At 45.0% G+C, this 16,724-nt stretch overlaps 1 protein-coding gene across 3 annotated transcripts in view; it reads right to left on the bottom strand.

Moving 5' to 3' along the window:
• Positions 1-16,724, bottom strand: part of LOC103187203 (coronin-2B) — a 94,281-nt gene that overhangs the window by 65,718 nt on the left and 11,839 nt on the right. Inside the window, exon 1 of one of the 3 annotated variants that reach the window (XM_007906591.2) lies at positions 11,355-11,492. The exons of the other annotated variants lie outside the window; for them this stretch is intronic. The gene's annotated coding sequence lies outside the window, so the exon portion shown is untranslated. Of the gene's footprint in view, positions 1-11,354; positions 11,493-16,724 lie in introns of those variants that run through there. 3 annotated transcript variants of the gene reach the window in all.

The raw sequence follows: 16,724 nt of genomic DNA, 5'->3' as shown, positions 1-16,724 counted from the left end.
GATAAAATTTGACCATTCACTTATTGGCTGTTTGTAGGACAACAACAACTTGCATTTATGTAGCGCCCCTCACGCAGGGTAGCATCTCAGAGCACTTGACAGTGGCGGAGCATGACGCCAAGCCCGGTGTAAGGTGTCGGCAAGCACAGTCGAAGATGAAGGTCTTCAGGTGCGAGCTGAAGATGGAGTAGAAGGTGCAAGGCGGAGGGATTGAGAGAGTGTTCCCAAGTTTTGGGATGTAGTGGCCAAAAGCATGGACATTGCTGTGTTCAAATTGGCTGACACGTATGCATAAAATACACACTTCGCTTTACAGAAACTCTGTGTAGTGTTTGAGACAATATAAACGCTCTATCGAGTGCAAGAATTATTTATCATTACCTTGTGAAGGCACTGGTAACTGAGATCTCGAGAAAACTTTCTATTGTCCCCAAGTTAAATCCTTTCCGATCTTCAAAAATAAAACCAACTTGCCTAGAACATAAACCTCCAGTGAAATAAATCTTGTGGCTGAATCCAGGATTCATACAACAATACAGGTCAAGAATGGGAACAACTTCCCTGCAGCTGGTTGAGCAGCCAGCCAGCAACAATAATATGGTCACTGCTGAAAGCTGGCACTGTCAATTTCATATTGCATTCAAATTTTCTAATACCATCCCCCCTTAATATTTTCCAAATGTTCTTCCTATCTCCTCTTTGTAAGACAAGATTTTGCTAGGAATGGACATATTATGATACTTGCCCATCTCCCTCCCTCTTCTGCCTCCTTATTCAAGTGACCATTCTTCAAGTGCAATAATAATCTTTGCATTTGATATAGCGCTTTTCATGTCTTCTAGGCGTCTCAAAGCGTTTCACAGAATAGACTGTAAAGTGAATTGACCGTATATTTGTGGGCGAAACGCAGCAGCCAATTGCGCGCAGCAGTGTCCCACAATCAGTCGTGGATTGAAAACGACCAATTTATTATTGTTTTGTTTTTGGAGGGATTATTATTAGATGAGTGGAGTAAGCAAACTTGTCCATGGTTTCGCCCTGCCTGGAATTGAACCTAGGTGTCTCACTTGCAAGGCGAGTGCCACCCTCACTGAACTACAGGACTCCAAGTCTAGACACTGGAAGTTGACAGCCTATTCAGCCATGGTGGACAGGGAGAACAATGTGCACTCAATACCCGAGGCAACATGTACACACAGGCACGCAAGTCCACGCAGACACACACCACACACATATATGCTTAGATACATTTAACAGCAGATGTAAACAAGATGATAATTTTGTTTAGTCACCCGGGTGTCTGACACATGCGGAAACCCATCACCATATTTGAGAGAATCCAAACAGAACTCAGAATTCCATGCATCCCACCTACAATTGGAAATTCCAGGGATACAATACAAAAATTGCATTTGTATAGTGGCCTTCACGTTGGGAGGATGTCCCACGGCGCTGGGACGTCCAAGATAGATTGTTGGAATGGAATTTGCACTCTCTCCCTGGAGGGATGCATTCTGCTTACCTAATTCCAGAAACTATTAGGCGCAGGTTGGCAAGAGCCAAGACTTGGACACCCCAGAGTGTGGTTGGGGTACTGCTGGATTCTAATCAGCTAAATACCGCAAAGTTTATCTTTGAAAAACGCTGTCTGGTAAATTTTCCTGTTGCTTGTCCAGCTCGGTCCACCCTACCTGTTAGGGCCTTGACTAGCATGGTTACCGGGTTGTGGGAAGAGTCCCTCCCCCGTGACTGGTCTGCCCTTTCAAGTCCTGCTGATGAGTCAGGCTGGCTGTGCTGTCAATAGTAGTGCCCTGGAGTACTGCGGACCTACCTGGCTCAAGAACCGGGCTACGCGACCGTCACTGAGGGTTGGCTTGATTCTGATATTGCATTATCAAACTTGTCACCTTGGAGACAGTTCAGCTTCAAGGAGACCTTGATTATCTCCTCCACTCCTCTAGCATAGACTGGATAATAATGAGGTACAAACACTCCACAAGTTATTTTCCCCCCCTTAACACAAGAGGTGGCATAAACTACTTTTTGCACCTCATTTGCTGCCCCTGCTGAGATCAGATAACTCAGTACAAATCTTGGAATGTGATATGTTAACACCAGCAGTCCTAGTTAACACGTGCGTTGTAATTTATCCTATTTATTTGAATCTAAGGGAGGGCAGATTTTAGAGGTGTTTTTGGAGAAAAGGGAATCTAAGGTCCACCGTGATTTATGAAGGTACGTTTTAATGAAAAAAACACACCTTCGATTTGAGTAAATCTGAGAGTAACCTGATAATAATGAAAACTGACTGGAGTAAGGTGTGTAGTGGAGACAAAACAGCCTCCTCCTCCAACAATACCTTCACAGCAGAATCACAAACAAGCAGCCTGTGAATTGACCTCCTGGTTCACGGATATTAGATTGCAGGTTAGCAGGCTATCAGCTACTCTCAGATACGTTTTGTTTTATCTAAGGCAATATAACAGCGAGTCCTATGCCACAATCTGCAAATTCAGCATGTGACCTGGCCAGCTTCTCAACATGACTGTTGAAAGGGATGGGGGTGGGCGGAGATAGGTCTCAATAGCTAAATAAATGTAACACAAAATACTGCAGATGCTGGAAATCTGGAACAAAAACAGAAGTCGCTGGGAACACTCAGCAGGTCAGGCAGCGTCTATGGAGAAGGGAAAGTGAATCAATGTTTCGGGTCCATGACCCTTTGTCATGGAGTCCTGTAGCTCAATGGTTGAGCACTCGCTTTGCAAGCGAGAGACCTGAGTTCAATTCCAGGCAGAGCGAAACCTTGGGCAAGTTTCCTTACTCCAAGTGCCTAATAATAATCCCTCCAAAACCAAAGAATAATAAATTGGTCATTTTCAATCTACGACTGTTTGTGGGACATTGCTGTGCGCAATTGGCTGCCGCGTTCGTCCACAAATATACAGTCAATTCACTTTACAGTGTGTTCTGTGAAGCGCTTTGGGACGTCCTCCTGACGTGAAAAGCGCTATATCAAATGCAAGGATTATTATTATTATTATTATTTGTCTGAACAATTCTGACCATATAGCGCCCTCCACGCAGGGTAGCGCCTCAGAGCGCTTAAAAGTGGCGGAGCCTGACTCCAAGCCCGGGGGAGGAAGAAGGTGGCCGTAAGCACAGTCGAAGAAGAAGGTTTTCAGGCAAGATTTGAAAAAGTGGAGAGAGGGGGCAAGGTGGAGGGAAGGAGGGAGAGTGTTCCAGAGTTTGGGGGCGTAATGGCTGAAAGCGCAACCTCCAAGGTGGGGCGTGGGGTGTGAGGGACGAGCAGGAGGCCAGTGCCAGTCAAGCGGAGGTGCCGGGTGGTGGATTGGGGAGTGAGGAGGTCGGAGAGGTAGGGAGGTGCCAGAGAGTGAAGGGAGTTGAACACGAGTATGAGAATCTTGAAGTGGATCCATTCAGTGAGTGGAGGCCAGAACTGGTGAGATGCGGATATGGAATTTGGTCCGGGTAAGCATGTGGGCGGTAGAATTCTGAATGAGCCGGATCTTTTGAATATTGGACCAGTGAGTAATCCAGGCAGGAGGCAAGAAACCCATGCACAAGGGATTTCGGCTGCATTTGGGATAATGTACAGTCAGAGGCGGGCAATGTGGCGGAGTTGGAAGAAGGTGGTCCTGGTTAGGGACCAGATGTGGGGGAGGAAGGACAGCTGGTTGTCGAACCAGACGCCTAGATTTCGCACTGGTTCAGTGAATGTGAGGGAGGGCCCAGGGAGATTGAGGAGTTTGGATCCACAGGAGCGAATATGTTGGCAGGAACCAAGGACTATGGCTTCCATCTTGTCCACATTCCTCTACAGGCAGTTTGGACTCATCCAGGCTCTGATGTCTGCAAGGAAAAGAGAGCCAAGGATGGAGTCCAGTCACCTATCAAGGGTATAAGGCCACAGCACACCGAGAACCAACTAATGCAGTGGTGGCCACCTCTTTGGTGGGCCAACAAAATAACTGTTTCTTGATTGAATATTTCTTGATTTATGCTACCAGAACTGACGGCATTGATTTATGCATTTATTTTGTTAGCCACAAATGTGTTAATTATCTTAAGGTCCCTGAAATTAGTGCATGTTGTTTGGTACAATTAGACTACTATTGTACAATACATCAACAGTTGGATAAAACTAACATGATCTAAAACCAGTCCACGTTCCTTATTAGTGGGTGAAGTCCTATTGAAAGCCTGTTGATTCTTCTGTGTCGTCTCTTCCGATCATTGTGACCTTGGAACCAGTTTAGCTCTAAGTAGACCCTGCTTACCTCTTTCCCTCACTGAGAATAGACTAGTTAGTAATGAGGTGAAAACTCTTATTTGTTTCACAATCATAGGAAGAGCTGACATGGACAGATCAAAAAACGACATCACTATGAACGCTTGGCTGCCACAAGCCATTCAATGTTAACACATCACACATCACAATTTACACCCCGCTAGGACACAAACCTATGACTTTCTGGCCTGTATGGCTTGGTGCTACAGGGGGAGGTAGTGTGCCTTTAACCACTAGCCCATTAAGGGGACCTCATGCTGCCTTTCCTCATGTGCGGTTCCCTGACTGTCCAGTACTTTGGGACGTCCTCCTGAGGCAAAAAGCCCTAAACAAATGTAATTTGTTGTTGTTTCTGTATCGCAAGCTCACGAGATAGGCTCGGAAAAAGAAGTTCATCTGATCATCTGACCATCAGCCCACTTGATCTCATCCTCCCATCACTGCATTAAGCTGCTTTTTAAAAGGCCTCAACTGGCAACCTGTTCCAGACATGGATTTCACTTTGCATAAAGAACAACTTTCTAGTATCTGTCCTATCCTCTTGTTCTTCTGTCTTGGTGCATCCGAAAGTATTGTTCTGAGTTTACTTTCTCAATCCCATTTAAAATCTTATACGCCTCTATAAAGTCCCTTCCGAGACGTCATCTCCCCGTAGTGCAATTTATTGATGAATTAAAACGGATGTGAGTCACTGGCACGAAAGAGTTAAACAGCCATGCTTCTTCAGCCTTATATACGAATGCTAAAATCTGTTTTCGTTGCTCAGCAGTCTTGCAGGAGGGGGAGGGGAAGATCTTGCGATTACACAATGGGATGTGACAAGAACAATGACTAAGTGTTTGACCATTTCACACACACATTAAATCTGAACCTACCATTTCCCTTATCAGGACAATAGCACAATCTGCCCAACAAGGTTCCAGCTTCAAGGTTTGCCGGCCAGAGGCTACGTCCCAGAGCCGAGGCCCGCAGTTGTAGGTTAGGCGAGACTTTCTGTGGATAAACTCCCTGCTGGAGTAGAAAAAGCCAAGGCCTTTATCTTTGTAACTCTGTGCGGACTCCACTACAGAGTGAATCCAGTGGCTCACCAACATGTTATAATAATAATAACAGTTGGTCACTCACCCTATAGCTGTTTGCGGGACACTGCTATGCGCAACTGGCTGCCGCGTTTCACCCAAAAATAAACAGTGACTTCACTTTACAGTATATTCTGTAAAGTGCGTTGAGATGTCTCAATGATGCAATAAGGTGCTATGTTAAATGCAAGGATTAATGTTATTATATGTAACCTATGGAATTATTTACATGTAATAATAATAATCCTTGCATTTGATATAGCACTTTATCACATCGTTGAGACATCAAAGCACTTTAGAGGATATACTGTGAAGTGGATTAACTGTGTATATTTTGTAGGCAAAACATGGCAGCCAGTTTGCGCACAGCAATGTCCCACAAACAGCCATGGAGCCAGCGAACAATTTTTTTTGGAGTTGGGGCGGGGGGGGGGAATTATCTCTTTCTGAATAATGCCACAGGATCTTTAATATCCACCTGAACAAGCAGGCGGGACCTTGGTTTAACATTGTGTTGTCCTGTAACTCAGTGGTTAGAGGACCTGGGTTCAATTCCCGGCAGGACTAAATGTTGGGCAAGTTTCCTTACTCCACACGCCCCTGTTTACCTAGCAGTAAGTAGGAACCCAGTTTTTAACCGATTGGTGGATTGCTTTTCCAGAGTTAATAATTCCTTCAAAAAGAATAATAATAATAATAAATTGTTCACTTCAGTCCAAGACTGTTTGTGGGACACTGCTATGTGCAATTGGCTGCTGCATTTCTCCCACAAAATATACATACAATTCACTTTACAGTATATTCTGTGCAGCATTTTGAGATGTCTCGAAGATGTGATAAAGCACTATATCAAATGCAAGGATTATTATTGTTATCTTATCCGAAGGATTGATTCATCAGAAGCAATCGCTCCTTCACGTAAAAGAAACATATCCAAGCGCTTCACAGGTTAAAATGAATCGGAAGTGAAGTGAATGCTGTGATGGAGGCAGGCGTGGCAGATAATTTCCCCCCAGCGATGCCCTGAGAACAGTGAGATGAGTGGCCAGTGAATTCTAGGCTTTGGGGGGAGTTTGGATGGCGTCCACACAAATACATGGTGAATCCCCCACCCAAAAAAAATTCCTGATGTATTTGAGTGGAAAACGACTCTGCTGCAGGGCATGAGAAGTTTGCTTTGTTAACCCTGTAATTGTAAGAGCTGCTTTCTTTATCTGCAAAGTAAAAGCATCACAAATCGAATCCATCACCTCAGGGAAAGTTCTGCTTTGAGCAGCAACACAGGGCTCAACACTGATGCCCTCCCAAAGTCAAATGTCCCGCATGCACTCACTACATAGACCACTGGCCTCTTTGAAAATATAATGGAACCACATTAAAACATGCATTTTCAAGACCATAAACCCAAACATCGTGTTATAACAGGCACTAAGCCAAAATGGCTGCTGCACCGTCACTTCCTGTGCGTTGCACCTGGACACTGGGCACAGTCGAGTCCTGTAGCTCGCCTCGCAAGTGAGAGGACCTGGGTTCAATTCATGGATGGGGCGAAACCTTAGGCACTTTTCCTTAATCCACACGCCTCAATTTACCTAGCAGTAAGTAGGACCCGGTTGTTAGTCGATTGGCGGATCGATTTCCCGTGGTAATAATTCCTTCAAAAAAAAATACTAATAATTGGGTCATTCAATCCACGACTGTTTGTGGGACACTGCTGTGTATAATTGGCTACAGCATTTCGCCCACAAAATATACAGTCAATTCACTTTACAGTATATTCTGTGAAGCACTTTGAGACGTCTCAACGACACGATAAGGCGCTATATCAAATGCAAGGTCTATTGTTATTACAGAGGAAAGCCAACAACCGTGCCTGCCAGCCCCACCATGGACCCCCATGTTGTATTGTATTTAGTCACCAGCATGACTGGCACAACCTACCCAAACCAGACTGAGAATTTCATGTATGTCACCTAAAACCGCATGGCTTGCCATTAAGAGCATAATCTGGCAAGCGTCCCACTGCTTGTCCAGCTAGGATAACACTACCCATAAAGGTTTTGGGTTGTAGGGTTAACAGGAGCTGAGTGGGAAGAATTGACAAGACATACAGCAAAATAACAGAAGTTTATCTACGTTGACTTTTTTTTCTAACACACCACCAACAAAATTATATTTGTATAGCACCTTTCATGTCAGGAGGACGTCCCAAGGCACTGGACAATCAATGTTTTGAACCTGAGCTGTGGGTCAGGATCAGGGAGATGGAGGGCAGGGGGGGGAAGGAGGGTGAGCGAATCCACGGTCAAAGAGGAGGGTCTTGAAGGAGGCAAGAAAGGGGGCGAGGCGGAAGGACTGTGGAATGGAGTTCCAGAGGGTGGGGACAGAGTGCTGAAGGCCCACTCGCCAATGGAGGTGGGCATGGCGAGGGACGTAAAGCAGGCTGGAGCCTGCTGAGCGGAGGGAGCAGGCAGGTTGGTAGGGGCTTAGGAAGTCGCAGAGGTAGGGGGCAGCAAGGCCATGGAGGGCTTTGAAGGTGAGGACCAGGATTTTAAACTGTATCCTCTGTATGATGGGAAGCCAGTGGAGTCCGTCGAGGATGGGGGTGATAGAGTCACGGAGTGTGATGCGGGAGAGGACACGGGCTGCAGAGTTCTGGATGATCTGCAGCCTATGAAGGGAGGAGTTGGGGGAGGCTGACAAGTAGGGAACTTACGAAGTCGAGCCTGGATGTAATGAAGGCGTGTACGAGTGTCTTGGCAGCCTATGGTGTGAGACAGTAGCAGAGCCGGGCGATGTTGCGGAGGTGGGGGAAGGCAGAACGGGTCATGGCATGGATGTGGGGTGAAAGAATAGTTGAGGGTCAAACAAGACCCCAAGGTTGCGGACTGGCTCAGTGAGGTGGAGTGTGCAACCATGGATGGTGATGCTGTCAGCGCCTGAGGTCAGGAGGCGCTGACAGGAGCCAATCAGGAGAGCCTCGGTCTTGTTGACGTTCAACTGAAGAAAGTTAGCTCTCATCCAGGACTTGATGTCTGACAGACATTCTGTCAGGACAGCAGTGATCCTGGAGTCGAGGGTGGAGGCAGAGAGTAGAGTTGGGTGTCATGCGTATACATGTGGAAGTTGACCTCCATGCATGTCTGTGGATGATATCACCATAGGTTTTCTGCAACATATGCTTTTTTGATTTTTTTGTCAAAGTCAAGATTGATGTAGTGCATTAGCACAGATCCACAGCGAGTCATAGGTCACACATCACATCATTAGAGCATAACAAATCTAACCAGGGCCTAAATGACCTGAACCATTCTCCATTTGTCATACTCATTTTACACTTGTTTGTCCCCCAGCGTGACTGACAGTCATCTGAGGCCTGATCCATTAACACAAGTGCAGTGTAACCATGGGGATGAAGGAAAGGTCAGGGTAAGAAGCAGTACTGAACTATCATGAAGCACATCATCACAATAATAACAATAAATAATCCTTGCAGTTGGCATAGCACCTATAAATTCAAAACACCTCAACGCATTTCACAGGTAATCAAGTGTAGCAACTATATTTTGTAGGCAAATGCAGCAGACAATTTTCACACCTCAATGTCCCATGAACAGCCATGAATTTTATGCGGGGGATTTCTCCATCTGAATGGGCAATAGGATCTTTAACCTGAAGAGACGGATGGGACCCCAGTTTAATATTTCACCTGTAGCACAGCAGCTATGGCAATGCAGCCTCATTGAATTGTCAGCCTGGTCTGTGAACAAACACATCCCTGATGTGGGGCTTGATGCCACCACCTTCTGGCCCAGAGGTGAGAATGTCACCAACTGAGTCAAGCTGAGACATATCCACACGCATAGGCAGCTACTTTTCAGGTTGGTATCATATTACAAGGGTTGTAGATCTTTGCTATGTCTAAATAATCCTTGTATTTGATATAATAATAATTTGATATAATAAGTACAATTTAATATAATCGCAATTTGATATAATAATTGCAATTGGTATCGTATCAATTTGATGTAATAATAACCCTTACGCATGGAAGCATCTCAAAGCATTTCCGGTTTCCCATAAAGTGTGCATTTATTGGCAAAGACAACAGCCAATTTGCACACAGCCTTTGAGTCAAGTTGTGGATTACATTGGGATATTGAACACACATAGTGTAGACTGACACTCGTGTGCAAGTTCACTCTCATTGTTTAAGATGTCAACATTTGAATGTTAAACTAAGATCTAATCTGCCTGTTCAGATGGACTTTAAAGATTTCGCAACCCCATTTAATAAAAGAAGGGATAAACACCGAAGTCGCGGGAAACATACTTTAAAAATGTGATTAGACAACACAGGAAGATTGATCCAGTGAAACTGTTAGTCAAGTTTGCTTAATATACTCTTTTGGACTAGATAGAATTATAACATTGTACGTACTATAACAATAAGAGAACTTCTGTTATAAACACTTGAGAACACTTTCACACTGTTACATGGAGTCCTGTAGCTCAGTGGTTTAGAGCACTCTCCTCGCAAGCGAGAGACCTGGGTTTGATTCCTGGCAGGGCGAAAGGTTGGGCAAGTTTCCTTACTCCACACTTCCCTGTTTCTGTAGCAGTACGTAGGAATCCGTTTTTCAGTCGACTGTCGGATTCAAAGGCAGGGGTAATTCCTTCAAAAAAAATTGGTCACTTCAATCCACGACTGTTTGTGGGACACTGCTGTGCGCAATTGGTTGCCGCATTTCGCCCACAAAATATACAGTCAATTCACTTTACAGTGTATTCTGTGAAGTGCTTTGAGACGTCTCGAAGACGTGATAAGGCGCTATATCAAATGCAAGGATTAGTATTAGTATTAACATGAAGCTGGTCAAGCAGCATCCACGGAGAGAGGAAAATGAGTTAATGTTTCATGTCGATGACCTTTTGTCAGAACCTTTTTTCAGGTCAGGTCTATAACCTTTCGTCTTTGCCTTTTGTTTAATAAGAGAAGAGAGTTTGTCCCTGTTCTTGGCCTACAACCCTACAGGGAAATAAAAATGTTCATTCACTCCATAATAATAATAATCCTTGCATTTGATATAGCACCTTATCAGGTCTTTTGAGATGTCTCAAAGCGCTTCACAGAATGCACTGCAAAGTGAATTGACTATATATTTTGTGGGCGAAACATGGCAGCCAATTGCACACAGCAGTGTCCCACAAACAGTTGTGGATTGAATGACAGCATTTTTTTTAAGGGATTATTACCCCCGGAAAACTTGCCCAACGTTTTGCCCTGCCGATGAACCGAACCTAGATCCTCTTGCTTGTGAGGCGAGCGCTCTAACCACTGAACTACAGGACTCCATATTTGATCACTCAATCCACAACTGCTTGTGAGACACTACTGTGCGCAATTGGTCTCTGCATTTCGCCCACAAAATATACAGTCAATTCACTTTACAGTATAATGCAATACAATACAAAATTATATTTGTAAAGCACCTTTCACATCGGGAGGATGTCCTAATGTGCAGTATATACTGTAGCACTTTGAGACATCTCAACAACATGATAAGGCGCTTTATCAAATACAAGGATTATTATTATTGTCTTTATCATCCCTCTTTGCTTATGTGGATAGCAACTCATGGCTGACAGCAACACATTTCTCAAAATGGCATACCTGAGTCAGTACTGCAAACATGACACACCTGAGTCTGAGCACATTGCAGACACACATACACAAGTAAGGGCTATGCACAAACAGAAACGTGTGATCCAGCAAAAAAAATCCAAATACTGTTGTCAATTATGCATGTGAAGTCTATAAAGCTCTAGAGTAAATGGTAAAAATGCGCCAGTAGCACGGCTTTACAGTTCTCCTCTTGCACCTGGCAGGGAGTTTATTATTTTTCAAAATGTATTTTGCGCAATTTACTACAAGGTGAAATGGACACCGCTATGTAAAGTACCTTGCCATATGGACTGGAAACGAGCCTCCCTCAAGAGTAGTTTGCTTCACGTAGACTGAAGAAGCTGCCAGAGAACAGAATCTGAATACATTATCCAAGGCTCTATCTGCACTGCACCACATACAGCGGAGAACAAGCTCAGCGCTTAGTGTGTGCTGTGTAATATTAATGTAACCTCTCCATGAGTCCCAATCAGCAACAAATTACTTGTAAAAGGTTGGTTACAGAGATGAATCAAAGCGCCAGCAGCAGGTTACACAAACAAGGACTAGCTCAGCAGTCCTGGTCCCACGAGTGTGTGTGCTTGTGACAACGGTCAGCGACTCTTGCTTAATGGTTCCACTGGGTGTGTCGCAACTTCAAGAGAAGGCAGCCCTCACTGCTGTGTGTGTGTGTGTGTAAGAGAGACAAAGAGTGTGTGTGAATGTGTATGTGAGTATGTGTCAGAGTGTATGAGTATTTATGTGTGTATGTATATGTGAGTGTATGTGAATGTGTGTATGTCAATGTGAGTGTGTGCATGTGTGTGTGTATATGCAAGTGTATGTATGTGTATGTAAGTGTGTGTATGTGTATGTGACTGTGTGTATGTATATGTGAGTGTATGTGAAAGGATGTATACAATGACTAGAACCGGACAAGGTCTCAAAGCACTACCAGACTGCATCAGTTAATAACCCAGCTGTGAATTCAATAGGAAGGAAGTATTGTTTTTAACCATTTCATTGTTGAAAGTGAGATGCAGCCATCTTGAGCATCATATACTGTACATTCCTGTACTGCAACAAGTTAAAACAATTACTGAAATTAACCTTGAGGTTTTACTCTTAACTCAATCAATAAAAGATCTCACGCAACTAGCTTTAATTATATTAATGTTAGGAGACTGAAAAATAGCCCACAAGAGCCCTCGTATTCCCTCATTTCTATTACGCTGTGAGTGTGTGTGTGTGGTGTGTGTCAGGGCTGCCAATTTTACCCCCCTCCTTTCCTAAAGATGCAGCATCACAGATGGCCTCCAGTATCTAACCTGTGACAAGACCAGTAGTGAGGGTCGCCAGGTCATTCAACTACAGCACCAACACAGCTGAGTCCAATCCTGTCCGTTCTCACTTCACATGGGGTGGGAGGGGAAATGGTGCCAATGTCAATGGTAGCATCACGCCTGCTGCTCTAACTGCTGGTCAGACAAAGCTGCAATTACTGAGTGCCACACCGAGCCATGTCTTTAAACACGAGGCATACTATCAGCGGGTTACACTGGAGGTCAAGTTGTACCTACAATTGATTGGGTCGGGTGACATTGGCAGCTCACGTCGCTGCTCTCTTACCAGCTCCAACAATCAATGAAAGGTTTTAGTCAATCAATAAAAAATGATGAATTGTGTGCAATTTGCAACCACCCCCACCTCCTCCCAGTATAGTACAATACAATACAAAATTACATCTGTAAAGCGCCTTTCAGGTAGAAAGGACGTCCCAAGGTGCTGAACACTCGAGGATTAGGACCTGAGCGGAAGTGTTGGGGTTGGGATCAGATAGAGTGGAGAGCAGAGAGGATAGGAGGGTGGCAGAAGGCACAGTCGAAGATGAATGTCTTGTGACGTACTTTGAAGGAGGCAAGGGAGGGAGCGAGACGAAGGGAATGTGGGATGGAGTTCCGGAGGGTGAGGGCAAGGGAAGCTGAAGGCCCGACAGCTGATGGTGGGGCGGGGCGGGCCGGGCGGGGCGGGGGACATGGAGCAGACCGGAAGCCTTCTGAGTGGAGGGACAGGTTGATAGGGGGTCAGCAGGTTGGAGAGGTAGGAGGGGACAAGACCATAGAGAGCCTTGAAAGTGAGGACGAGGGTTTTGAATTCTATCCTCTGAGGGATGGCGAGACAGTGGAGCCGGGCGAGGGTGGGGGTGTTGTGGTCACGGAACCTGGCGCGGGGGAGGACACGAGCTGCAGAGTTCTGGATGATCTGCAGCTTGTGGAGGGAAGAGTTGGGAAGGCTGACAAGCAGGACGCTGGCACAGATGTGGGGGAGAAAGGACAGTGGAGGGTTGAACAAGATGTCCAGATTCCTGACTGGGTTGGTGAGGTGAACTAATACTGCCAGTGCCTGAGGTGCGGAGGCTCTGGCACAAGCCAATCAAGAGAGCCTCGGTCTTGCTGACGCTCAATTGTAGAAAGTTGGTTCTCATCCAGGACTTGATGTCTGACTGGCAGTCTGTCAGGAAATCAGAGGACCTGGGATCAAGGGTGGAGGCAGAGAGATAAAGTTGGGTGTCATCAGCATACATGTGGACGTTGACCCCCATGTCTGAGGATGTTGTCACCAAGAGGGAGAATATACAGGTTGAAGAGGAGAGAACCGAGGACAGAGACCTGAGGAATACCCCACAAGACGGTGTGGGGGTTGGAGGAGAAGTAATTTGTGGAGGTGGAGCCGGTGTGAGAGATAGGATCTGAACCATTCAAGGACAGAATCTTGAAGGTTAAGGTGAGAGGAGAGACAGTGGTGGAGGATAGAATGGTGCACAGTGTCAAAGGCAGCAGAGAGGTCGAGGAGGACGAGGAGATAGAGGGAGCCCTGGTCACAGATGGACAAAATATCATTTGTCACCATGACCAGGGTTGTTTCCATGCTGTGGGCAAGAGAGTGAAGCTGGGAAGCAACAAGGATCTTGGAAAGGAAATGGAAGTTGGAGATGGGACAGTAGTTAATGAGCAGAGATTGGTCAAGGGAAGGTTTGTTTAGGACAGCTATTTTTAGGGGGGTGGGAACGGTGACAGTTGACAGGGAGAGGTTGGTGAGATCTGACAGTAAGGGGAGAGGAAGTGGAGCAGGGAGGTAAGGAGAGGGGTAGGGATGGGATCGAGGGAGCAGGATGTGACCTTCATGCGGGTTACAGTGAGAAAGGAGTAGGAGACAGGTTCGAAGGTGTGGAGGGATGGATGGGTAGGGCCCGGAACGTGAGAGAGAGATGGAGAGGGGGTGGCGGTTGGGAGGGTGGAGACGGCTGAACAGATTCGCTTGATTTTGGTATCGAGGAAATCCAGCATCTCCTCGCAGTTGGAGTTGGAGGAGAGGAAGGGCGAGGTGTGAGAGGGTGGATGGAGGAGCCAGTTGGTGGTGAAGAAGAGAAGCCTGGGCTTGACCTTGGCCTCCAAGATTACCTTGAAATAGAAGGATGATTTAGCGGAGGCGAGGGCGGTAATGGAATGACACGGATTTAAAGCAGAGCAATTGTAACAGCCAGCAGACAGACATTCAGGCTTGCAAACAAGAAAATTCATTTAAGATCCTGGGACCGATCAGTCATGAGAAACTGGTGCACAGCAACAGGAGCATTAATTAATCAATCAATCAAGTCCCTCCCAATCAACTAATTTTTTGTTTCAAGTATTTACAATAGATAATGCAGTTTAGCCAGAAACGTTACAGCCTGAGAATTTTACATGAGTCATTCCATTCTGTTAGAAAATCTATTTTTATATCTGTGGGTAAGACTCCGGCATTACTCTGGAGAAAGCCTGCTCAGTGGTAGCACTCTTATCTCTGAGTCAGGAGATTTTGATTTTCAAGGCTCACGTCGGGACTTGGAACCCATTATAATCTAATGACACTCCAATGCAATGCTGGGGGTGCATTACATTGGCGGAGTTGCTTTCCTTTGGATGATACGTTAAACTGAGATCCCACCTCTCTGTCTAGGTGGACATTAAAGACCCCATGGCATCCTTCGGAAAGAGAAGCAAGTTTCTCTCTCCCAGTGTCCTAGCAAAAAATCTCATAAAATTGGTAATTCACTGCATGGCTGGTACAGGGACAATTTGCTATGCGCAAATTATTGCCATGTTCTCCTTCAAAATATACAATCATACCTTTTTACAGTATATCCTGTGAAGTACTTTGAGATGTCTCGACAATGTAAGGCATTATACCAAATGCAAGAAATATTATTTATTAAAGATTCATAGGAAATAAATAGCTTATTAGGAGAACAGCACATCACTGAAACTCCTTACATGAGTTATATACAATCCCAAAGACAAGTTTATGTCAATGATGTTCTAAATTATTATTTATAATAATAATAATCATAATCCTTACATTTATAGCTTTCACATCAGGAGGACATCCCAAAACACTTCACAGGATATCTTGTAATGTAGTTTGACTATCTGCTTTGTGGGTAAACGGCTATTCAATAATAATAATACAATCCACTCATATGGTCTATAGTTCTTTTCCCATAAAATAAATGCCTAGAAACACTTTAAGAGAATGAGATTAATTAGAAGGGAAGGGAATGGTGTTTAAGGAGGAAAAGGGGGGGCAACTAATATGTTCCTTGTGACACACAAATAGATGAGAGGCAATATGTGTGAATTTTCAGAATGTAATTGGATGAGGAGGGAGAATAATATAAACCAGAGTATACGGTAAGACTCAACGTTTCTGTCCAATAGTAACATAATAGGTCGTATTCATTAACGTCCATTTGTACCACAAGCCAGATGGGAGCTAAATTAATTACTCATTCAAAATAGGGGCATTGATCCAGGAATAAATCAGCTTGTATTTAATGCAGAATGTAGTGATGTATTAGTGCAGCCCAGAAATTCTCAGTTCTCACTAATTTCTCCTGAGAAATAGCCTCAGCTTTGCAAATCCTTGCTATGACAGCACAGCTGAGACTTGCAGTTCAATAAAAAAAAAGGGGAGACAAGAGAGCCGAAGGCCTCATGTTGGTGTGTTCTGTTCCTACACTTCATTTTCAGCACTGCGAGTCTATCACCCCCATCCTCACTCAACTTTGTGGAGTCCTGTAGCTCAGTGGTTAGAGCACTCGCTTTGCAAGCGAGAGACCTGAGTTCAATTCCAAGCAGAGGGCGAAACCTTGGGCAAGTTTCCTTACTCCACACGCCTAATAATAATCCCTCCAAAACAAAAAACAATAATAAATTGGTCATTTTCAATCTACGACTGTTTGTGGGACATTGCTGTGCGCAATTGGCTGCCGCGTTCGCCCACAAATATACAGTCAATTCACTTTACAGTGTGTTCTGTGAAGCGCTTTGGGACGTCCTCCCGACGTGAAAAGCGCTATATCAAATGCAAGGATTATTATTATTATTATTGTTAACTCCATTGGCTCCCCTATCCCAGCGGATCGATTCAAGATCCTCATTCTCACCTTTAAATCTCCATGATCTTGCCCCACCTTATCTCTGTGACCATCAACCTTCACTGCTCCCTTCACTCCGCAAGCACCAGCCTGATTCATGTCCTCCGATCTATCTGTCCCACCATCAGTGGGCAGGCTTAAAACCACTCTGCCGCCCTCTGTGCAACTCCATCCCAGATTCCCTCCAGCTCA

Source organism: Callorhinchus milii, unplaced genomic scaffold (assembly GCF_018977255.1).
Source record: "Callorhinchus milii isolate IMCB2004 unplaced genomic scaffold, IMCB_Cmil_1.0 Scaffold1, whole genome shotgun sequence".
Classification (NCBI taxonomy): domain Eukaryota; kingdom Metazoa; phylum Chordata; class Chondrichthyes; order Chimaeriformes; family Callorhinchidae; genus Callorhinchus; species Callorhinchus milii.
This window is presented reverse-complemented; position numbering and strand designations above follow the sequence as displayed.